The sequence below is a fragment of the Taudactylus pleione genome, unplaced genomic scaffold, assembly GCF_031769625.1.
Source record: "Taudactylus pleione unplaced genomic scaffold, aTauple2 ptg000225l, whole genome shotgun sequence".
Taxonomy (NCBI): domain Eukaryota; kingdom Metazoa; phylum Chordata; class Amphibia; order Anura; family Myobatrachidae; genus Taudactylus; species Taudactylus pleione.
Window position 1 is genome coordinate 1,968,767 of NW_028284627.1, and position 25,362 is coordinate 1,994,128.

General features: G+C 46.7%; 1 protein-coding gene across 4 annotated transcripts in view; it reads right to left on the minus strand.

Annotated features, from left to right (window-relative positions):
- LOC148517204 (potassium voltage-gated channel subfamily A member 1-like) overlaps positions 1–25,362 on the minus strand; it is a 192,791-nt gene that overhangs the window by 100,542 nt on the left and 66,887 nt on the right. The window contains exon 2 of one of the 4 annotated variants that reach the window (XR_015879305.1): positions 5,549–5,677. The exons of the other annotated variants lie outside the window; for them this stretch is intronic. The gene's annotated coding sequence lies outside the window, so the exon portion shown is untranslated. The remainder of the gene's footprint in view (positions 1–5,548; positions 5,678–25,362) is intronic. 4 annotated transcript variants of the gene reach the window in all.

Sequence of the window (25,362 nt, forward strand, 5' to 3'; positions counted from 1 at the left end):
GCGCACGCAAACGGGGGGTACAGGCGGGCTGCGATTTTTGGGAGGCTCCAGACCATATCGGGAGGGTAGGCAAGTATGGGGTTACCCTAAAAATTGGGAGCCTCCAGCGACTTCCGGGAGAGTACAGATGTATACCCCCATGCTACCTCCACAATAATGAAATACTAAACAATGCCATGTCTGCTCGTTCCCCATCACCTACAACCTCACAAACAGGCCTCAGGAACGTTCCAAATACAAGGAATATAAGAACACACATTATGTAAACAGTCAGCAACAACACAAGTAGGAAGTGACAGGTTTACAAAAATACAACATGACACGATAACATGGCAATGCTGAAATGTATAGCTTGTGCCCAGAAAGTCAGATGAGGATGCCAGAGAATGGAACTCGGAATGCCAGCCATGTTCCAGCATATGGAGAGGCACCAGGCAAGGCCTGACAAACTACCGGGCGGTTCCAAAACTGAAAATGAAAATATTAATTGTACTTCTACAGCAGCGTGATGTGATAATGATGAACGTGTTGATCGTTCTGTGACTGAAGCTGCATCTGAAGACAATTATGAAGTGCAAACTGTAAGATCTCAGTTACCATCGCTATGTTAGCAATAATTCCATGGGAAGATTCCAAACTTATTTAATGCTATACTGTAGCTCTCAGCCGTCACTACCGGGAGTATTACGCACAGAGGAGCAAGTACAGAGGAGGAGATATTTAGATGTGAGAGGGGCATGCTCAACTCAAACCTAAATTGCAGTGCAAAAATAAAGCTTCCCTGCATTTATGGGCTACATGTAAAAGCAGCCAGTGTTTACCCTGCATGCAAAAAAAAAGTATTTGTACCCCTTGTATTGTATTTGTAACATGGTTTGTCCAGGTGCAAAGTTATTTGGGGGTCTATTTACTAAGCAGTGTTAGGAGACAGAGTGAAAAGTGATAAGGTGCCAGCCAATCAGCTCCCAACTGTCATTTTTCAAACACAGCCTGTGAGATGGCAGTTAGGAGTTGATTGGCTGGCACCCTATCACTTTTCACTCTGTCTCCTAACACTGCTTAGTAAATAGACCTTTGATCTTTTCCATTTGCTCCCAACTCAGAATCAGCCTTAAGTGCAAACTTAACAAAAATTATATCTTTAAAAAAATATACCTATAAAGTCAGCTGTACCGGTTTAATGTGCTGAGAATAAATAACAGTTTTAACTTTCAGGAACCCTCTTTAGCTTTCACCTGTCTGTATTGTCCTGCCTGCTGCTCCTACAGAGAGTGTAGATTTTTTTTCTAGGGAATGGACAGGGTGAATTGGGATTGGTACACTGCAGATTGAAGTGGAGTATTTTATTTATATATCACAATAAATAGAGTTTCTAGATCTACCTACAACCCTAATGGCAAGTATGCTTATGGAATAAGGACAATTTCCGATTGTCAGCTATGTCCGCAGGTAGGCTTTGATTGGTTGGAAGATTTACGCAGAAGACAGGCCCTGATTCAGAGCCGGACGCTCTGACAGAGCGCTCGCTCTGAATCAGGGCCGTCCCTCCTTCATTTTGGAGCGGTCTCCTGGCCGCTCGCATAGCTGTGGGTGACCACCCACAGCGGATGATGGTCGCGATGGTCATGACCATCGCGACCATCAGGCTTGCGACGAGACCCTGCGGTAGGGTCTCGCTGCCGCAAGCCCAGGAGTGCTTTTGGCTCTATCAGAGCCAAAAGCACTCCCACTGACATCACTAGTGATGTCAGTGGGGCCGGACCCACAGCGTAGGCGTTCCCATGGGAACCCCTCCTTCTGGGCAGCCACGCCCACCAAAGGGGGCGTTCTGTCAATCACCATCGACAGCACGCCCCCTTTAGTGCGAGACCCATAACAACGGCTTGGCCGTCGTTATTCGGGTCTCGCGCATGCGCTCGACGGAGCCGGCTCCCTCGTGCGCATGCGCACTTGGGCACCATCGACCCATTTGCGAGCGCTCGCGAGCGGGTCTGAATCAGGCCCTCAGTTTAATTTTAGTGATTTCTAAGGGCTAGAATTAAGACTATTCCATATCTCCCAAGCGTCCAAATTTCTTTGAGGGCTCTGTCCCTCTGTCATGATCAGGAATGAATTTTCCCGATCACGGGGCAGTTAGGGAGGTATGAACGCCCATTGCTGTACTGCATAACAGAACAGCAGTGAACGGGTGCCATGCACCTGTCACTGGAGCATCAAGCATTTAAAAGGTTACAGGAGGGGGACAGACACTAGACAAGGGGCAGTCTAATGCTTTACACCGTTAGGCATGCCTCTAGAAGTGTGTCCACACCCCCTCCATGACATGGCTACGCCTTCTGTCCCAAATCCCGACCTCTATTGTTAGGAAGTATGCTATTCTGTTAAGGCTGAAATTAAATTCAGAGACTACGGCATATCAAATGGTCTCTTGTTGTCTTAGGACACTGTGCAAGCTTTAAAGTGTCTTCATGGTCTCCATTTCTAGGAAGTCTCACGGTAGTTCCCCTTTCCGGGTGAGCCCAGCCAAAATGCTTTTTTATTAGAAACAGATTTGCTTTTGAGTAGATTTCACAGCCCAGCCAATACATATATATCTGATGTGTGTGATTACAGGAGCTTGGACCCTCCTACATCTCCTAATGCCCCCCAGGTCAGAAATATAATATTGCTTGTGGTAATGCATATTTAAAAAAATAAATAAATCTAACCTGCCTCCCAGTGATAACACTGAGGAAACGTTGGCACCGGGGAGAGGTGAGCCTATATTAGAGATTTTGACACTGTTGGACCATTTATACATCCATTAACTCTGCAATTAGAAGCTGCAGTCACTGGCCCAGATTTTTACCCGTTATCAGAATTCACTTTAAATAAAAATTTAACTATACAAATGGGCACCAGTGACAGCAGAGGAAATGGCACACTTTTCAAAGGTAATTAAGTTTAACTTATTTTCTCGACTGTAGTCTTTAAAATGGATTACTATAATTTGGCAGTGCTCCATGTGACATGTGAAAATATATTTAACTCTAGGAAAATGCTTCAGTGAAGCCTAAAAATAGAACAGGGGAAAAAAAAAGAATTCTTAGAACATGTTCCATCATTGACAGTTCTGACATTAGGTAATGGCTGACCCAAAGCAAACATAGAATGACTTTAAATGGTAGGATTTAATAAAAACAGCTCTGTACTGGAACATTAGAGAAAATATGTCATTCAGTGATCGTCAGAGACACCCTGACCTCTACAACAGGAAGAGATTTTTCAAATGGAGCGTCTTATACTCTTTACAAATTGTCATATTTTATTGTTAAGTTACTTATGACATCTTTCCATTAAAGGGACTTGTAAGCTCAAATATTGTGAATGTATTTGCTTAACTGTAACTAGTACAGGATGGTATATATACTAGACATATTTGTATTCCATTCACCTATGCCAGGTATGAGCAAGCTCAGGATGTTCCGCCTACCACCTTTTTTGCCAGCTTTCAATGACCAATTTCCCCAAAAAAGGCTTTATTCCCAATGATACCACACTTCATCCCTTATGGTCACATTGCTTGTGGTGGTTCTAGGGGCGGGCAAGCAGGGCTCTCGCATGGGGCGCTGGGGCCTGAAGGCACGGCCACAGTCACCTCACCAGCCCCATCTAATATGACAGCGCCCACCTGCTCTTGCCCGCCGTCATGTTTACAAACTGCAGCCGTCCTCCCACTGGGCGTGACGTTTTCACGTATGGAATTCTGTGAGCGGCCGCTGGAGAGAGAGGACGGAGGAGCAGTAACAAGGAGGAGGGACCCATCTGCCTTCACAATGTAAGAATTAGGCAAACAGTGCCCCCCAATAGCAAACGGCATCCCCCCGGCTAACGGTGTCCCCCTCCCCTGTGCAGCACGTGGGGTCATGAGTATTTTCATTATATCTCTTTTTATTTTTTTTGCATTAATGGCCTCGTCCCCAATCAGGCCACGCCCCCTGAGCTCAGAGCACCAAAGGAAACTTTCATCCTGAGCTTCGCAAAGTCTAGAACCAGCCCTGCACGTTGCCCCTCATCCAAGGTCAAACCCAAAGCTGTGGCATTGTGGGAGTGCTATCCCTCTCAATAAGATTGACAGGATGACTATAGGCAGGGGCATATTAACACCCGAGCAGCAGGAACCCCCCCAAGCCAAGCCCTGCATCTTTCTTTGCGCGGCGTGCTGGCAAGCAAGTTCCTCCTCCATGGCTCCATCTTCCCAGTGACATCTTTGGGAAGATGGCGCATACGCACAAGAGATCAATCTAGTACAGTGCCAGAGCCTTTGCTTTCAATGCGCTGCCTTATCTTCCCAAAGATGTCACTGGGAAGATGGTGCTACAGAGGAGGAGGGACCTGCTTGCTGGCACAATAGGCAAGTATACTCTGGGTGCAGGGTGTGCAGTGCGGGGGGGCTCTTCACCCATTACAAATATGCGTATGGCTCTAGGAGAATATAAGTTGCTGACTATGTAGCACAATAATTGTTTATTTTACTTCCTCATCCTCTTTAGATAATACATTTTACAACCAAATACGGTAACCAATTTTAGGAACCTCTTCCCACTAATTAACATTTACATTTGATTTTTGTAGAACAGAGGACAACTTCCAACTTATACTGAAAGTATGCAGCCAGGAGGTCACCGTTCCCGATGTCGATATCCACAATGTCGAGGACCAGAATTTCAACATTGATTATGTTGACATCAATAATGTTATTATCTACAAATGTTGGCATTGGTATGTCAGCGCTGTCCTAATGTTCCCATTTCCAGTAGGGTTGGTATTATGGTTAGAGTTAGAATTAGGGTTGGGTTACCATTAGGGTTAGGATTAGCTTTAGGCTTATTGACAGAATGTTGACATTGTAAATATACCACAGTCATACTCCATTGGTTATTATAATTCTCACCTATGTAAGAGAGTTGATGATTATGAGGATATATTATTATTATCTTCATTATTATTTATACTTATATAGCACCAGTACAAAACTGTAATAAAAACAAGGCTGGGTATTAACAGAGGGACAAAAATGAACACTAATTAATAATTATATCCATGAAATGTGACTTACAGAAGAGGCTGCAGGCTCTGCACTGAACTAGAGGATTTCTTACGACTTTTAAACTTGCCAGAGACTAATAACTTATTACATGTTGGAAAACTCAACATACAGCTCAACGGTGCATTTAACTTATATCAAACATGAATTTGAAGTTTACACGAATATAATCTTTACATAGCAACCCTTAAACCTAGCAAGCTGTCCTCTATGGCAACAGAAAAACATGTTATAAAACAGACACCCGATTGTTTTATTAAGCAGGATACATACATTTACAATTTTCTTTTCTGTTTTTTTAATCAGCTGGCAACTACTGTATTACGAACTTTTGCCAAGTTTGCGTTTGGCAAGTACAAACTAATATATTTTGTGAAATAAAGTCCTTTGTAGCTTCAATAAAAATATAATACTTTATAACGATGTAAACATGAACATTACTTAACTTCTGTGCAGCCTTACCCAGATCCTGCAAAGGCTCCAACCATCCTGGAATATCTCCAGTAACCGTTTGCCTAATTCAAACGAGCTTTTGTTTTGTCGATGCTCCTTCCCATGTAGCTCATGTCCCTCCTGTCTATGCCCCTCCCACTGCGCAGAAGATAAAATCAACTGTTTATTTAATCTTATCATAGTGAATACCAACCAAAATGACATTTACAATACTGGATGGAGTTATATAACGGTACTCGTTAAAGAAAGTTCAAAGTACTGTTTTATGCTATTGTGCTAATAGCTTTATATTCAACGATATGTTCCCTAGATCTGTTATTAGGTAAAAAAAAAAAAAAAAAAGTTTATAAAAGTCATTTTAACAATGCATTTGTTTTCTGGATACATTTTATATATTTTTTTATTTAAAATGTAGATTTTAAATTACATTGCTGTTCTGTATTGCAATTTTTATTTTACTAATATTTACTAATTGGTACAATTTTTACTGATTATTATATGAGGGTTTGATTAGAACTGGAACTATAGGTAGCATCTACAAGAAAATGGAAGTGCAAAACCACACCCAATCTTAAATTATTGGGGGTAACGCTGTTTATATTAGTAGTGTCAGGAGGGGTCTGAGGTGCACATGTACTTAATTTTTAAAGGACTGACAATAAACTTATGAGGTTGTCAATTCTGTCTCAAACATTGCATATTATTTCACTGGTAACAAATCACTCTTAGGGGTATATTTACTAAAGTATGGGTTTCTAGAAGTGGAGGTGTTGCCCGTAGCAACCAATCAGTCAATCAGTTCTACTTATTTATCTAGCACAGGGGCGCATTATAATGGGTGCAGGGTATGCGGGGCACACGGGCCCCTAGGTCCACCCTGCACCAATATTATACTTACTTCTATGGAGTCTCACGTCGGGGCCGGTGTCTGCTGGGCTGCCGCTGCCGGGAATCGAACTGCCGGCCATGCGGCAGCCGGGATTCCATATCGATTCCATGCTGCAGCCCCGCCTCTGGGCCGGTGTCTGCGCTGTAAAAAAACAGCTGTAAAATGGCCACGGTGGCCACTTTCCCGTTGTTTGCGCATATGCAGTATAGGGAAAATGGTCGCCGTGGGCATTTTTCCGGTGACCTGCACATGCGCCATAGACTCTGGGCACACTCTAGTGCCCAGAGTCTATAATTGCGGCACCGGCCGTGCACCACTCGGTGCGCTGCCGGCCAACGGACTGAGAGGAGGGGACCCGTGGCGGAGACTGCACACGGGCCGCTTCCTCTCTATAAACGCCCCTGATCTAGCACCTTCTAGAAGATAATAGCTAGAATCTGATTGGTTGCTATGGCATACCTCCCAACATGACCCTCTCCAGGAGGGACACAATGCTGTGGTCCTGGACTTCCCTGGTAAGAGTAGGGGTTGTAGGACAGTTCAAAATTCAAATAGGGGAGCCACACCAACTGTCATTTCACACGCTGCCAAACATCACTGGCTGGGACTTAGGTTTAGGCAGCGGGGAAAGGGGGGGTTAGGGTTAGGCACTTGGGGGGGAGGTTAGGGTTAGGCACTTGGGGGGGAGGTTAGGGTTAGGCACCCCTAAGGAGGGTTAGGGGGTTAGGTTAGTTTATACTTACCTTAGGGACGATCAGGATTTCCAGCGCTGTAGGGCTTCCGCTGCCGGGCTCTGCTGGGCTGCCGCTGCCGGGAATCGAACTGCCGGCCATGCGGCAGCCGGGATTCCATATCGATTCCATGCTGCAGCCCCGCCTCTGGGCCGGTGTCTGCGCTGTAAAAAAACAGCTGTAAAATGGCCACGGTGGCCACTTTCCCGTTGTTTGCGCATATGCAGTATAGGGAAAATGGTCGCCGTGGGCATTTTTCCGGTGACCTGCACATGCGCCATAGACTCTGGGCACACTCTAGTGCCCAGAGTCTATAATTGCGGCACCGGCCGTGCACCACTCGGTGCGCTGCCGGCCAACGGACTGAGAGGAGGGGACCCGTGGCGGAGACTGCACACGGGCCGCTTCCTCTCTATAAACGCCCCTGATCTAGCACCTTCTAGAAGATAATAGCTAGAATCTGATTGGTTGCTATGGCATACCTCCCAACATGACCCTCTCCAGGAGGGACACAATGCTCTGGTCCTGGACTTCCCTGGTAAGAGTAGGGGTTGTAGGACAGTTCAAAATTCAAATAGGGGAGCCACACCAACTGTCATTTCACACACTGCCAAACATCACTGGCTGGGACTCACTGGCAGTTGGTGTGACTCCCCTATTTGAATATTGGACTGTGCTGCAAGTGTGCAGTTGGGAAACCGGCTGCCTTAATACCGACAGCCGGCTTCCCGGCTGCTTTATCCTGGCGTGGGATAAATGACCGGCATCTATATCTAGACACCTGTCATTTACCCGACGCCGGGAGACCGGCGCCCAGCATCCCGATCGAAGGGATGCCGGGCGCCGCGAGTGGACAGCCGCGGGGGGGAGGGTTAGGTTTAGGGCACCTGGGGGGGACTTAGGGTTAGGCACCCCCCCGGGAGGGTTAGGGTTAGGCTAGGGGAAGGGGGGTTAGGGTTAGGCAGCCCCGGGGGGGGGAGGTTAGGGTTAGGCACACCCCCAGGGGACTTAGGTTTAGGCAGCGGGGAAAGGGGGGGTTAGGGTTAGGCACTTGGGGGGGAGGTTAGGGTTAGGCACCCCTAAGGAGGGTTAGGGGGTTAGGTTAGGTTAGTTTATACTTACCTTAGGGACGATCAGGATTTCCAGCGCTGTAGGGCTTCCGCTGCCGGGCTCTGCTGGGCTGCCGCTGCCGGGAATCGAACTGCCGGCCATGCGGCAGCCGGGATTCCATATCGATTCCATGCTGCAGCCCCGCCTCTGGAGCTTCCACCAATCATAAATTACCAGGGAAGTCCAGGACCAGAGAATTGTGTCCCTCCTGGAGAGGGTAATGTTGGAAGGTATGCTATGGGCAACACCTCCACTTCTATAAACCCGCAATTTAATAAATATACCCCTTAGTTTTGTAGAAACTATACGTTTGGCTAATTTTTAATTATTATTATTGTACTAGTAAACACATCTTCTTAAATTTGTATGCTGCATTTGTCACATATTTGTAATTTAGGATAGTCCCAAATTTCTTCTGTCAATATGCAGGAACTGTCACATACTGTACATGTTTTTCAAATGGCATCTGGCACACATTCTAGGTATCCGGACGGCCACTGTGTAAGTGTTATGACCAACCGTTTTACAGGCCCACATAGAGCTGGATTCAAATAGCATTTTCGGGTAGCTGATTTCTGCTCGTACCATAAGATGCGAGCAGAAATAAGCGATTGGGAGTTAACGCATGTACTTTGTAGAAATCGCGCTTAATTGAATCCGGCCCATATTGCAGAAATGCACAGGAGGAAGAATAAATACATCACATAACTTTCTACCACTCTTGGACCTGAATTAACTTTTCACCTAGAAGAATTGATGCTGTTTTGAAGGCAATGGGTGGTCACACCAAATATAGATTTGATGTAGATTTCTCCTCTATTCATTCACTTTGCATTTTGTTAATTGCTAAAAATAAACTACTGTATTAACACTTCTATATTTGAAAGCATTCTTACTTTGCAGCATTTTTTCCACACCTGCCTATAACTTTTGCACAGTATTGTGTATGAGAAATGTCTTACAGATATATAAAGGCATGGATGAGTTTCAAAACTTGGCACTGACTGCTAAAGTTTGCCCTGCTAATGACTTCCCAAGCCCCGTCGATCATCTCTCAAGTTGCATATGACAGCTTATCCTGCTCTCTATCAATGTCAGCGAGTGCAAAGTAGGGGTGTGCACCGGCCACTTTTCGTGTTTTGTGTTTTGGTTTTGGATCTGGATCTTTCTTCGTGTTTTGGATCTGGATTGGTTTTGCCAAAACCACCCTTCCGTGTTTTGGGTTCTGGGTTTTGTGTTTTGGATCTGTATTTTTTTGAAAAAAAGCATAAAAACAGCTAAAATCACAGAATTTGTAGGTTTTTCTGCTCCTATGCTATTATTAACCTCAATAACCTTAATTTCCACTCATTTCCAGTCTATTCTGAACACCTCACACCTCACAATAGTGTTTTTATGTCCAAAAGGTTGCACCGAGGTAGCTGGATGACTATGCTAAGCGACACGAGTGGGCGGCACAAACACGTGACCCATCTAGGAGTGACACTGCAGTGGCAGGCAGGATGGCAGTTAGAAAAACTAGGCCCCAAACTGTACATAATGCAAAGAAAAAAAGAGGTGCAAGATGGAATTGTCCTTGGGCCCTCCCACCCACCCTTATGTTGTATAAACAGGACATGCACACTTTAACAAATCAATCATTTCAGCGCCAGGGTCTGCCACACAACTGTGGCTGAAATGATTGGTTCGTTTGGGCCCCCACAAAACAAGCTGGCAATTAATGTGTCCCTGCACAAACTGGCTCTACGGAGGCAAGATGTCATCCTCATCCTCCTCATCCACCGATTCCTCACCCTCTTCAGTGTGTACATCCTCATCCTCACAAAGTATTAACTCGTCCCCACTTGAATCCACCACCACAGGTCCCTCTGTACCTTCTGGAGGCTGGTCTCCCTGGAAGAGCTGATAATTCATTTTGATGAACATCATCTTCTCCACATTCTGTGGAAGCAACCTCCTACGCCTTTCGCTGACAAGGTTCCCGGCTGCACTAAACACTCTTTCGGAGTACACACTGGAGGGGGGGCAACTCAGGTAAAATAGAGCCAGTTTGTACAGGGGCCTCCAAATTGCCTCTTTTTCCTGCCAGTACAGGTATGGACTGTCTGACATGCCTACTTGGATGCTGTCACCGATGTAATCCTCCACCATTCTGTCAATGGTGACAGTATCATATGCAGTGACAGTAGACATGTCAGAAATTGTTGCCAGGTCCTTCAGTCCGGACCAGATGTCCAAACTTGGTCCTGCCTGCCCTGCATCACCGCCAGCGGGTTGCTTAGGATACCTAAGTTTTTTCCTGGCAGCCCCAGTTGCGGGAGAAAATGAAGAAGGAGCCGTTGACGTGTCACGTTCCGCTTCAGCTGACAGTGTGTTCACCAGCAGGTCTTTGCACCTCTGCAGGCTTGTGTCGGCCGGAAAGAGAGACACCACATAGGCTTTAAACCTAGGATCGAGCACGGTGGCCAAAATGTAGTGGTCTGATTTCAACAGATTGACCACCCTGGAATCCTGGCAAAGCGAATGAAGGGCTTCATCCACAAGTCCCACATGCCGAGCGGAATCGCTCCGTCTTAGCTCCTCCTTCACTTTCTCCAGCTGCTTCTGCAAAAGCCTGATGAGGGGAATGACCTGACTCAAGCTGGCAGTGTCTGAACTGACTTCACGTGTGGCAAGTTCGAAGGGCTGAAGAACCTTGCACAACACGGAAATCATTCTCCACTGCGCTTGAGTCAGGTGCATACCCCCTCCTTTGCCTATGTCATAGGTGGATGTATAGGCTTGTATGGCCTTTTGCTGCTCCTCCATCCTCTGAAGCATATAGAGGGTTGAGTTCCACCGCGTCACAACCTCTTGCTTCAGGTGATGGCGGGGCAGGTTCAAGAGTGTTTGCTGGCGCTCCAGTCTTCGGCACGCAGTCGCTGAATGGCGAAAGTGGCCAGAAATTTTTCGGGCCACCCAAAGCGTCTCCTGCACGCCCCTGTCGCTTTTCAGAAAATTCTGCACCACCAAGTTTATTGTGTGAGCAAAACATGGGACGTGCTGGAATTTGCCCAGATGTAATGCCCGCACAATATTGGTGGCGTTGTCAGATAGACTCTCCTGGGGATTTGTGATAAGTGGGGTAAGCCACTGGGCGATGATTTCCCTCAGTTTCTCTAAGAGGTTGTCGGCGGTGTGCCTCTTACTGAAACCGGTGATACACAGCGTAGCCTGCCTTGTAACGAGCTGGCGTTTCTGAGATGCTGCTACTGGTGACGCTGCTGCTGTTGCTGCGTAAGGTGATACATCTACCCAGTGGGCTGTCACAGTCATATAGTCCTTAGTCTGCCCTGTTCCACTTGTCCACATGTCCGTGGTTAAGTGGACATTGTGTACAACGGCATTTTTCAGGACACTGAGGACACTTTTTCTGACGTTTCTGTACAGTCTCGGTATCGCCTGCCTAGTGAAGTGGAATCTAGACGGGATTTGGAACCGGGGACACACTACCTCCATCAATTGTCTAAATCCCACTGCACTAATGGCGGATACCGGACGCACGTCTAACACCAACATAGCAGTCAAGGCCTCAGTTATACGTTTTGCTTCAGGATGACTGCTGTCGTACTTCATCCTCCTCGCTAAGGACTGTTGGAGGGTCAATTGTTTAGTAAAAGTAGTGGTGTTCCTACTTCCTCTCTGGGATGATGAACGACTCCCAGCAGCAGCAGCAACAGCAGCAGCGGCAGCAGTAGGCGTAGCAATGCAGGATCCTCCGGAGGAATCCTGGATAGGAGAGTCAGTCATGCCAGTGATATGGCCTGCAGGACTACTTCCGATCCTGACTAAGGAGGAAATTGACGAGGAGGGAGTTGACGGTGTGGTTTGCAGGCGCTTGGATACAACAGGACAACGGGATTTAGGTGTCCCTGGACTGCTTACGGTCTGAGCCAAAGTTTCTGAACTTGACAGTAACTTTTTATGAACGCGCTGCAGGTGCCGTATAAGGGAGGATGTTCCTAGGTGGTTGACGTCCCTACCCCTACTTATTTCACCTTTACATATGGTACATATGGCAAGACAGTTGTTGTCCGGATTTGGATAGAAATATTGCCAGACCAAAGAGATGGAATGTTTGGTCTTCTGCCCAGGCATGACCGTGATGGGCTTTTTCATCCCACGGACAACAACTGTCTCCCCCGGAGCCTGATTTAAACAAACCACATCACCATCAGAATCCTCCTCGCCAACTTCCTCCTCAGCGCCAGCTACACCAGTATCCTCATCCTGTTGTACTTCAACAGTGACATCTTCAATTTGCATATCAGCAAGTGGACTGTGGGTGCTCCTTTCAGCACTTGCAGGGGGCGTGCAAATGGTGGAAAGAGCCACCTCTTCCCGTCCAGTGCTGGGAAGGTCAGGCATCGCAACCACCACCACACTTGGACTCTCTTTGGGGATTTGTGATATCTTCTTAGAAAGCACAGTTCTTCGCTGTGCTTTTGCCAGCTTAACTCTTTTGATTTTTTTAGTGGGAGGAGTGCTTCCATCGTCATGTGAAGCTGAACCACTAGTCATGAACATACTAGGGATCGACCTTAGCCGTTCCTTGCCACTCCGTGTCGTAAATGGCATATTGGCAAGTTTACGTTTCTCTTCAGCTGATTTAAATGTCTTTTTCAAGGTCATTTTCCTGAACTTTGCCATTTGGGATTGTATGTGCCCTCTACTATGACATTGGGCATCGGCCTTGGCAGACGACGTTGATGGCATGTTATCGTCTATGTCATGACTAGTGGCAGCAGCTTCAGCACTAGGAGGAAGTGGTTCTTGATCTTTCTCTATTTTATTTTTATCGGAGAAAGTTTGGTCCTCCATTTATGTTATATCGATTTGATATATACGTGCGGCTAAACACAGAAAATAAATTTTTTTTTGGTTCGGACTGGAGTGTACTTTGTGGGTTACAGCACCCTTTAACGGTCAAGCCAGCCGGCCCTTTACTTATGACACAGGCGCACTCTTGGCACTACTTTGTTGATGCATGTGCGGCTACTGCGCACACAATTCACAAACACAGAAAATAATTTTTTTTTTGGTTTGGACTGGAGTGTACTTTCGGGGGTTACAGCACCCTTAACGGTCAAGCCAGCCGGCCCTTTACTTATGACACAGGCGCACGCTTGACACTACTTTGTTGATGCACGTGCGGCTACTGCGCACACAATTCACAAACACAGAAAATAATTTTTTTTTGGTTTGGACTGGAGTGTACTTTCAGGGGTTACAGCACCCTTTAACGGTCAAGCCAGCCGGCCCTTTACTTATGACACAGGCGCACGCTTGGCACTACTTTGTTGATGCACGTGCGGCTACTGCGCACACAATTCACAAACACAGAAAATAATTTTTTTTTGGTTTGGACTGGAGTGTACTTTCGGGGGTTACAGCACCCTTTAACGGTCAAGCCAGCCGGCCCTTTACTTATGACACAGGCGCACTCTTGGCACTACTTTGTTGATGCACGTGCGGCTACTGCGCACACAATTCACAAACACAGAAAATAATTTTTTTTTTGGTTTGGACTGGAGTGTACTTTCGGGGGTTACAGCACCCTTAACGGTCAAGCCAGCCGGCCCTTTACTTATGACACAGGCGCACGCTTGGCACTACTTTGTTGATGCACGTGCGGCTACTGCGCACACAATTCACAAACACAGAAAATAATTTTTTTTTTGGTTTGGACTGGAGTGTACTTTCGGGGGTTACAGCACCCTTAACGGTCAAGCCAGCCGGCCCTTTACTTATGACACAGGCGCACGCTTGGCACTACTTTGTTGATGCACGTGCGGCTACTGCGCACACAATTCACAAACACAGAAAATATATTATTTTTTTAGCACTTGGGGGGAGCACCCCTGATGGACAGAGCACCCCCTGGACAACACTACAGCACTCCTTTAGGACTGGGACACTGCACAGGACTTTGGAGTGGACACAGCCCCTATGGAGAACTGACTGCACAACACAGTCCAGCCAGCCCCTATGGACTTTGAAGTAGTGGACACAGCCCCTATTAACAACAGCAGCACAGCACAACACAGCCAGCCCCTATGGACTTTGAAGTAGTGGACAACAGCAGCACTACACTACACTACACTACACAGCCCTAACTCCCACCCTCCCTCTTCACTGTCCACAGCCGAGTGAGAAAATGGCGCCGACGTGTGTACCTTATATAGGATCCAAAACCCGCGAGACTCGGAAGGCGGGAAGATGACGTTTTGTCTCGATTTCAGATCCGAGTCAGGCGGGAAAAGTCGAGCCTGACTCGGATCGGACTCGGATCGGGGGGGCTCGGGGGGGTTCGGATTTCAGAAATCCGAACCCGCTCACCCCTAGTGCAAAGCAACTGTAATTTTTCATAGCGACAAAGCCGCTATTTCTCGTAACACGACAGGCAGACTGCTAAGAAGTGCCAAGCTTTGTCATAGGAAACCACTGATTGTCTGGTACTCACTTTTTGTATTAATACAGGGCAGGTGGAGATTGTCAGATATGTTATGAGGCTGGGCTCTGTTATTGTAAGAATCGTCAACTGCCTGGAACTCTCTTCCTTCAAGAGAGAATGGAAGAAGAGACAGGGACATGTCATGGTGTCCATTACCTTGTTTCATTCGTTGTATGGCCTCATGGTTGTGATCCTGGTGCTGTGATGAGTGTGCTTTGGTGAACTGGGAAAAGTGTCCTTATCATTGGCATGTTCTGATATTAGAATATAACAACATCTATCACAGCTTACTATATGGCAACACAGTGGTACAGTGGCTAGCATTACTTCCTCACAGCACTGAAGCCCATACTTACCGACATTCAGCTCCCTCCTGTTTCTAGGCTTCTAATGTGGGGGGGCGTGGTGTGGCAGAAGGAGGCGTGGTGCAGTGATGATCCAGTATTGGGGCGGAGCCGGGACATGACCGCGTGATCACATCATTGTGGTCCCACCCCCTTTTTCACAATGCTGAGATTAACAGCATTGTGGAGCAGGGGATGGATCCACGAGGACGTGATACAGCGTGAATGGCGTCACCATCCTCCCTACTGTTCCGGGGGCGGGAGTGCCACCCGATTTTCGGGGAGACTTCCGGCCATCGCGGAAGAGTAGGCATATATGCTGAAGACCATTAATTCACTTACCAGTTATGCCCCATCTGTGTGGCTTTTATATGTTCTCCTCGTGTTTATGACGGTTTCCTCCCAAACTTTGTGTGTGTATGTTTGTGAATTTATACTGTAATGGGGCAGTGACTGATAGAATTGACATTTTCTCTGTACAGCACTGCATGAATGGGTGACGGTATATATCATACGGTATAAAAATAAATGATAAAACAAAGGGCCTGATGCAGTATGGATGGCAATTGCAGCTGTGTAATCGCACGCAATGCAGCTGCAAAAATATACTAATGCCTGACACCGCTCAGCCAGCATAGAGACGCCCACTGCTGCTTTCTCACATCCATAATACCTCGCAGTCCCGGTAACATGGAAGCACATCGGCCCGTCATGCACAATTACAGCAGCTCTGACCTGTAGCAGAAATTGCAAGTCTTGTCGCACGTAGAAGGCTCTCAAGCTGCGTAAGCAATCACAGTGGCTAATTTATGCACGTCCATCAACGGCGTTTAAACTGACAGGTACACCTGCGTGTATCCAACCACTCCCCCGCCACCACCCCCAAACGCTCACGGCCTGTCACTCACTCTGCCATGGATTCCTAGCTGCGTGTGTCATTACAGTGCGATTACCGCGCACGCACAATGGGGTGCATACACATGTGCAATGGTTAACAATCGCTCGATCTGCGTATAGTTCAATTGCGATCGCTGCTCAATCTGGCCCCAAATAATAATAATATATAGTGTATAATCAGGGCTAAGGGCCCAAAGCAATGCATTAGGGGATATGGGGCCATGCAAAAAACTGCAAATACCACAAACATGTACAACCAAAATATGTAAAACTGTGTATAACTTTATTTTTCAACTAACCTAATTATCTTTTTAAGATGTACAGAAAATGTAGTTTCACATAGTTAAGTAGTTGCGTGTTAAGCAGTCGGTGGAGTAAAGTACAGTACTTCTTTCCCATCTTTGGATTCCCAATTGTCACAGTTATATAATGGTTTGCTTAAATATTTGATCTTGCAAGAACATTCAGGGATTTAAGTGTTGTAAGCACAAGGGCCACATGACTTGTTTAAAGCCGTTGCCATGGATACCTGTGCTTTATTCATTCATATGCAATTTAGATAGATTCCTCAAGTGTGTCCAATATGTCAGACTGCATTAGCTGTTTTGACTGTGTGGTGTATAATAATAAATAGTATTCCCAAAGACTTCAGCTTACTGCTTCCATCTCCATTAGTGAGCTGAAACCACAGCAAGCTTAACACGGGCACAGGCAGGAGCACAGCCACTGGGTTCTCTTGGAAAACACTTGCTTGTGTGCATCGCATAGACAAAGAGAAACCCTTGCCTGTTCTTACTAAACACCCAGAGTTGTGCATGCACTGTGTGTGTCCAAATGCTGGCTCACGTGACAAGGGGTTTTCTATACACAGCAGGGCTCATTTTTTTAGATCAATAAAGATCACTATGACCATGGCTGGTCCCATTATTTAGGTGCCCACCGCAAGCACTGCTGTGAGGATCTCAGTGGGGGCACTGGCATGCCGGGCCTGGGTGAAGGGGGATGTGGCCTAATTGTGGCAGTGTGGTCACGCCCCCTTAGGGAGAATTTATTTTTTTGCAGCGCCGCAGAGGCGGGCGCTGTGCCCGGCGCATAGCCAGTGGAGGGCGCGATCAGTGTGATCGCTCCCCCCCACTGTCATAGGAGGGGTGTCCATCAATGGGTCCATAGGTGGCTACCATCGATGGTACACAAACCATCTATGGTGAACCATCAATGGTTTTCAACCCTCGATGGCCACCGCTGCTGTTGGAAACGGGCCGCGGGCCAATCAAAAAGGGATTGGGTTTGATGACGTCTGGGGAGGGGCTAAGCTCCACCCCATCCAAAAAAAAAAAAGTATTGGCTGCTACTCGTACATCAATGGCAAATAACCATTGGCTCTCTGTCATCAATGTTAAAACTATTCGACATTGGCCATAAACCATCGATGATTTCGAATCATCGATGGTTGATGGCCATCCCTAGCCGCGAGCAGTGTCCCAGTGCAGCCCAGAACACAGCAGCGTGTGCTGGGTTGCTGTGATGTAAGAGGGAGGGGGGGCAAAGCCGGGCCCCTCCAGCAAGCCCGTAATTAGTACCCAGTGCCCCCCCTCTCGGCGCCCCTACATGCAAATGGTGTCCTATCATTGGGAACATTGGGAACAATGGGGCAAATGTACTGAGCTCTGGAAAGTGATAAATTGGAGAGTGATAACCTACCAACCAATCAGCTCCTAACTGTCATTTTTCAAACACAGTCTGTAACATGAGTTAGGAGCTGAGTGGCTGGTACTTTATCACTTTACAATTTATCATTTTGCAGAGCTTAGTACATTTCCCACGTCTGCAAGAGCCATCTCTTGTTTTATCCAAATTTTGTTCGCTCGTTCAGACCTAGAGGCGTGAACAGACCGCAAAGAGCGAACGGTTCATTTGAATAGCCACCCCTTTTTTTGGAACGAACGACCGCAAATAGCGACCGGCTCAGGCCCTTAGTCTTTTGATTTAACCATCTGTGCTCAACAATGGATATCCTTTAAACCTGGACTGTTAGGGTGCCTTGAGGACAGAGTTTGGAAACCACTTGTTTGAAATGCCAGCTTGTTTGAATTTACACATACAAGGTATTCGTGTCTCTTTCTGTGATTAACTGTATTGTTTTAACTTATTAAGGGTAATGTCCCTGAAGCCTATCACTGATGTGTACTGTAAAAACGGACTGATACAAAGTTATATTCAATTCTGTTTTGCGGATTGATTCTGCAATTTTAGTCACTTTGTGCATGCTCCATACCTAAGGAACTATGGGAGATTCAGAGCTATACGCACCCCCAGCTTAGCTGAGTTGGTGTAGTAACTGGACATAAACTGGGCATTTAGGTGTACAGTAAACTGTATTCTGATCAGGACTGGATTAGGGGGGGCAATAGGGACGGTTTCCCTGGGGCCCCTATTTGCAGAGAGGCTCCCACACAAGGTCAGTGCAGAGTGCTCCTGTTTCCAGACAGGAGCTGCCGAGGTTCTGTATTCCGCATGCAGTTAGCGCTGCAACAGTGCAGAGAGGCTCTCGAGTCCCCTCATCAGCATCACGTGACACATCATGTCCGTGACGCTGATGAGGGAACTTGAGAGCTGCTTTGTGCTGGATGCACTGTGACTGTACATGCAGAACACAGAGCCGGAAGCATTCAAGAGGACAAGAGGAGATGGCCGTTGGAAGTACTCGGGTGCTGGCACTGGGGGGGGGGGCACGGTTGAGCATATTGAGGGGGCACCGTGTGGCACATGGATGGGGCACTGTGGAAGGGGCCCTCACAATTTAGTTGTCCAGGTGCCCCCACAAGCCTGAATCCAGTTCTGAATCTGAGGGCCCTTCAGGAGTGAGTGTGTGCAGAATCTCACCGATTTCAGATAGGGCTGGAGAATTGCCTGCTAATGGTACTGACAGCTATTTTCACACGCTGATGGACAGGAACATAGATTCCACCAATTCTGAATACAGGTGTAGATGCCCATTTATGGGAAAGCAATCGGTAAGCCGACTGCCTATATACCGGCAGCCGGCTTCCCGACTGTCTTATCCCGGCATGGGTGAAATGCCGGGCGTCTAGATGTAGACGCCCGCATTTCCCCGACGCCGGGAGACCGGCGCCCGGCATCACGATCGTAGTGATGCCGGGCGCCGCGAGCGGACAGCCGCGGGGGGGGGGAGGGTTAGGTTTAGAGCTCCCGGGGGGGACTTAGGGTTAGGCACCCCCCCGGGAGGGTTAGGCTAGGGGGAGGGAGGGTTAGGCACCCCCCCGGGGGACTTAGGTTTAGGCAGCGGGGAAGGGGGTGGTTAGGGTTAGGCACTTAGAGGGGGGATTAGGGTTAGGCACTTGGGGGGGAAGTTAGGGTTAGGCACCCCTAAGGAGGGTTAGGGTTAGGAGGGTTAGGTTAGTGGATACTTACCTATCCACGATCGGGATTTCCAGCGCTGTCGGGCTTCCGCTGCGTCGCACTCTGCTCCTGTCGGGCTGCCGCTGACGGGAATCGAACCGCCGTCCATTCCCATTTATGCGTCCGACTTGCACATTTATGCGCATACACATCGGCAATGTTGCCATCTTGCTTGCGAACCTGAATTAGCACCACTGGGCTTAGTAACGGCAGCCATGTGGGATTCAGTTTTATCCCTTCATGCCAACAGTTTGCACAGTATTGACCCTGCACTTATTATACTCACTGAATACTCACTGTGTAATGAGCTCTGGTGATGGAAAAATGCACAAGATTTATCCATTTACACACTTTCTACACTGGTGTGATAAGGTTGAGATATTACAGTGTATTTCATCATTGGGCAACCGTATACTGGTGTGGAGAGTATAATTACTGTATACTGGTATACTGGCATGAAACATACTGTGTAATGGTATGGGAAGACACTACATACAAGGCATGGAATCCCTTTATTCAAAAGGAGGAAGTTATGTTTGGATGAATGGAATTGAAACACACTGCTAAATAATATATGGCCAAAAAAATGCACTAATCTTTACATGCAGCTTTCGGATGCACACATAGAAGGCGGAAGTTTTATGGTCTGATCGGAAATTCACTGAAATACAGACTACACATACACCAAGAATGGATGGTCAATAGATGGACAATGAAAAGAGTCGACAGTGTCTAGGTATACAGCAACTGGTAGACAAGAAATAGGTCGACAGGTACAAAAGGTCAACATGGTCAAAAGGTCGACATTGGAAAGGTCAACACAAAAATGGGCAACATTTTTTTGTTTGTTTTTTAGGGTTAGGGTTATGCATTTATCGGAGGGCTAGGGATAGGCACTAGGAGGGACGGTTAGGGTTAAGCACTTACCAAAGGGTTATGGACAGGCACTAGGAGGGACGGTTAGGGTTAGGCACTTATCGGAGGGTTAGGGACAGGCACTAGGAGGGATGGATAGGGTTATGCACTTATCGGAGGGCTAGGGATAGGCACTAGGAGGGACAGTTAGGGTTAGGCACTCCACCAGGAGGGAGGTTTATGGTTAGCCACCAATGTCAACCTTTTCATCATGCCAACCTTTTATACCCATCAATCTTCATGTCGACCTTCTGACCATGTCGATCTTTTGTACCTGTCAACCTATTGCCTGTCTACCAGTTGGTGTCAATCTTTTGACTTTCTATCTCAATAGTGTAGATCTTTGAATCCACACCCAAATGGATGAGATTACTGAAGCAGGAGGCACAAATCCTCAGTGATCAGTCAGATGGGCACTTTGCGATGTGAACCTATTTTTGCTCTGTAAGTAAAATTTGGCTCCATAGTAAAAAGTTATTTTTATTATTACCGCTAGTTATTTATATAACGCACACAGGGGCTGATTCAGAGATGGGTGCAGTCTGGGTCAGTGCTGCGTCTTCTGCCGCAGCGGAGCAGAGAAAATATGTTCATGCTGAAAGTGCCATCTTGTGTAATGAGACGCACACCTCCGGCTTCTCTGATCTGCTGCCTGTGTCTGCAGACGCCATATCGGATTTCCATTGTGACCATCACGGCCATTAGACATCTGAATAACCCGTAGGTTGCCCAGAATGTCCAATGCAAGTAAGGTACCAAGGCCAGAGAAGACGCAGTCCCTATCACACGCTCACACACATACACACTGTTATTTTTTTTTTGCCAAGAGCCAGTTAACCTACCAGTATATTTTTGGACTGTGGGAGGAAACCAGAGCACCTGGAGAAAACCTACATAAGCACGGGACAAATATACAAACTCCACACAGGGCTGACATAGGAATTGAAGAAAGAAAACCTCACTGATGTGAGGATGTAGTGCTAACCATTACACCAGCCGTGCTCTGTTGTGCCATTTTATATCTGTGTACATAACCCTTATCAAGAGAGAAATTACAGTGTTGATACAGCAAAAAATTCAACTTATTATTATGCTACACAAACATGTTCTTATTTTATCCTCTTAATTTATATTAATTTAAGATTATTATTCTGGACTGAGTCTATTCATCACTCCGACTACTTATTCCTCTGTACGCTCTCGCAGAGCTCAATATCAAAGATTATCATTTAGAGTTTTTAGGGTAATGAAATTACACGACTGAAGAAAAATCCTTTTGATTATGATAAAACTGAAATAATTGATTTGACTGTTATGTGTTTGATGCGTGCTCATGTAATTTTATCTCTGGCTGTGCTGTTATCATTTATAGGAAACGGGGAAAAATTTTTTTTTTTTTTTTTAAATTAGAGCAGCATAAAGTGATCTTTTTTCCTTTATTATTACAAAGGGTTGGGAATGAAATTCCAGTGGCTTATTAGCCGCCAGGATGAAATGCCGACGTCGGAATCACGACAAAGGAGAATCCAAACGGAGCATGTAAGTACCCTAACCCTCCCTTCTCTCCCCCTAACTCTCCCTTAGGGGTGCCTAACTTTAAAACTCCCGGGGTAGTGCCTAACCCTAAACCCCCTACCCCGCACCCTAAACCCTAACCTCCCCCTAGTGGCGCCTAACCCCCCCTTCATTTAGACTAAGCCTAACCCTTCCTGGGGGGTACCTAACCCTAAGTCCCTTGTCGGGCTTCTGCTGTCGGGATACAGACCGGCGGCATTTAGTCTTCCGGTCTATAACTACATCCCATTACAAGATGTCATCAGAACCTCTTAGAATTGTGATGTAACATTTTAGTAATTTTATGGATAGGACTGGTACGCTGCACAACTAATGGATTTATTATTATCATTATTATTATTATTATTATAATGATGGAAGCATACCTCCCAACATTTGTAGAGGAGGATTCAGGACTTCCGTGCGTCCGAAAAGGAGGCGTGGGCTGATTGTAAAGTGGCGTGGCCTGATGGAACACCCCCATTTATATCACAAGGGGGCGTGCCCAGCATCTCCGAGATGCCCCCAGGCTTCCCCCCGTACCGTGAATAGATGATGTGCGCAACTTCCCCCCCCACCGCGGGACACTGCGGCCCGTGAGTGGGACAGTCCCAGAAAAACGGGTCTGTCCCGCTGAATGCAGGACAGTTGGGAGGTACAGTATGTGGAAGTGGACATCTTTCAGGTCTTTGGTATAGGCAAGTGGTTCCCAAACTGTGCACCGTGGCACCCTGGTATGCCTCAGGTTTGTGGTCCAACACCAAATAAAAAAAATGTAATGTAAATAATATGTGGACAAACAGAAGCGCAAACCTGTCCATCTCCACATAACTGAACCCAAGGCTGACAGGTAAGCACAATTTACTTCACTTTACTACTTTGCTATTGAGAGATTCAGAAAATTTTTTTGTAAACTTAAACTTAGGGGTGCCATGAAAACAATGCTGATACTGTAGGGCGCCGTGATTCAGTTTGGGAACCACTGGTATAGGCCATAACATGAACATAATCCAGATTTATTTTTATAAATACTGGTAGAACTGGATTCATCTTCGTGTTTTGGTTTTGCAACAACCACCCTCAAGTGTTTTGGTTTTGAATCTGGGATTTAAAAAAATAAATAAATAAAAAGTTTTTAAAAACAGGTAAAATCATATAATTTTTGCAATACACAACCTGAAATTCGGATTTGAAGTCCAAATTCTAAACCGCTGGAAGATCAAACCGCAACTAGGATCTGTCCAGATTCATGAAATTCGGGTGGTTTCGGATTTCTGGAGAACTGAACCGCACTTCAATAATGTAAACTGATATTACTTACTATACTAAACATTATTCTTATTATATACTTATACCACAGACACAAGAGATCTCCTGTGTTTTTGTATTGATAGTTTTATTCCAGGTTGGTATTATACCCTTATAACAGATGCGTTTTGGGGACACAGACTTATTTTTTAGATGGCTGCAGGGTTGTATTCTACTGAAATTGAGGAATGACCATGATAAATCAGAGACTTTATTGGGTGGGTTGGATGTGGCAGGGAAGATCTGGGAGGTGAATAGTTATCATTTTATTTTATACTAACTATGGTAGGTTAAGGAATTGGGGCCACTTAACTTTCCTGCTCATTCAATGACCTATTCATTTCAATGGGGTTGTGGCAATGGGATGTGATTAACATCCCATCGGTCGGCAGTCGACAGCAGTCGTAATCTCATTGCCAGTATCCCAACCGCCAGGATTCCCAACAGTTAGTATCGGGGTTAGAGGGAGGGTTAGGTTTAAGAGTTAGGGTTAGGCACTAGGGGGAGGGTTAGACTGCAGGGGGGGAGGGTTAGGCTGCGGGAAGGGGAGGATTAAGGTTACGCAGTGGGGGGTGGATTAGGGTTAGGCTGCAGGAAAAGAGGGTTAGGGGACTTACCTTCGGGTGTCCGGATTCTGACTGTTGGGATGCCGCTGTTGGTATTCTGACTGTCGGCATACCGACCGCCAGGATCCCGTACCCAGCCCATGGCAATATGTTTGCTGCTCAAGGTGTACACAAAACTTTTAGTCTAACATTTCTACTCACTTTTCACAGGTCCCACAAGCAAACACATTCTTTTGGCTGCTACAAATGAAGATGAGTGGAGGGCTATAGCCAGAGGCGTGATTAGGGTTGGTGTCATCCGGTGCTGTAAAGCACGCTGACCCCTCCTGACCTAAAAATAATTTAAAAAATCGGGACCAAGGTGCGCAGCTCCGCAAGCTCTCCCCCCTTACCAGTCCACAGTCACAACCGGCGGGCATAATGTCATGCCAGGCATTCTGGGTAGCAGTGCTTAAAGTGGTCCTAGAGACGAGGTGGAACTCCCCCCACCCCCCCCTTCCTCTGCGATTTTTCAATAAAAGATAACGTGTGCCTAAGACTTGCAGTGCAAAAGGGGGCGTGGTCAATAAAGAACGGGGCGTGGTATATAGTATCCCTATTTCAAATTATACCACACAATAGTCCCTTATTAATGGTATGACACACAGTGGTGCCCCTTTTACACAATGCCCACATTAGTGCCCCTTATTCACAATGCCCACATTAGTGCCCCTTATACACAAAACCCACAGTAGTAGTGCCACTTATACAATGCCCACAGTAGTAGTACTCCTTATACAATACCCACAGTAGTAGTGCCCATTATACAATGCCCACTGCAGTGGTGCCCCATATACAATGCCCACTGCAGTGGTGCCCCATATACAATGCCCACAGTAGTAGTGCTCCTTATACAATGCCCACAGCAGTGGTGCCCCTTACACAATGATCTTGGTAGTGGTACCCTCTATGCAGTGCCCCCAGTAGTGGTGCCCCTTATGTAGTGCCCACAGTAGCGATGCCCCTTATGCAGTGCCCCCATTAGTAGTGCCCCCAGTAGTAATGCACCCATTAGTAGTGCCTCCATTAGTAACACACCCAGTAGTAATGCCCCCAGTAGTAGTGCCCCCAATAGTATGCCCCCATTGGCAGTGACCCTAGTAGTAATGCCCCCATTAGTAGTGCCTCTAGGGGTAATGGACCCTATAGTAGTGCCCCCAGTAGTAATTCCCCCTATATTAAAGCCCCCATTATTACTGCCCCCAGGGGAAATGCCCTCTATAGTAGTGCCCCCAGTAGTAATGGACCCTATAGTTGTGCCCCCAGTAGTAATTCCCCCTATAGTAATGCCCCCATTAGCAGTGCCCCCAGTGGTAATTCCCCATTAGTAGTGCCCCCAGTGGTATCCCTATAGTAGTGCTCCCAGTAGTAATCACCCAGTAGTAATGCCCCCATTAGCAATGCCCCAAGTGGTAGTGCCTCTAAAAAAAAAATACAATTAAAAATACAAACAAAATACTTACCTTAAGCCCCACTCCTGCGTCCGCTGCCGTCTGCACCGGCCGTTCCTCAGATCTATGGGAAAGACGTCATGACGTCTCTCCCATAGTGCTCACT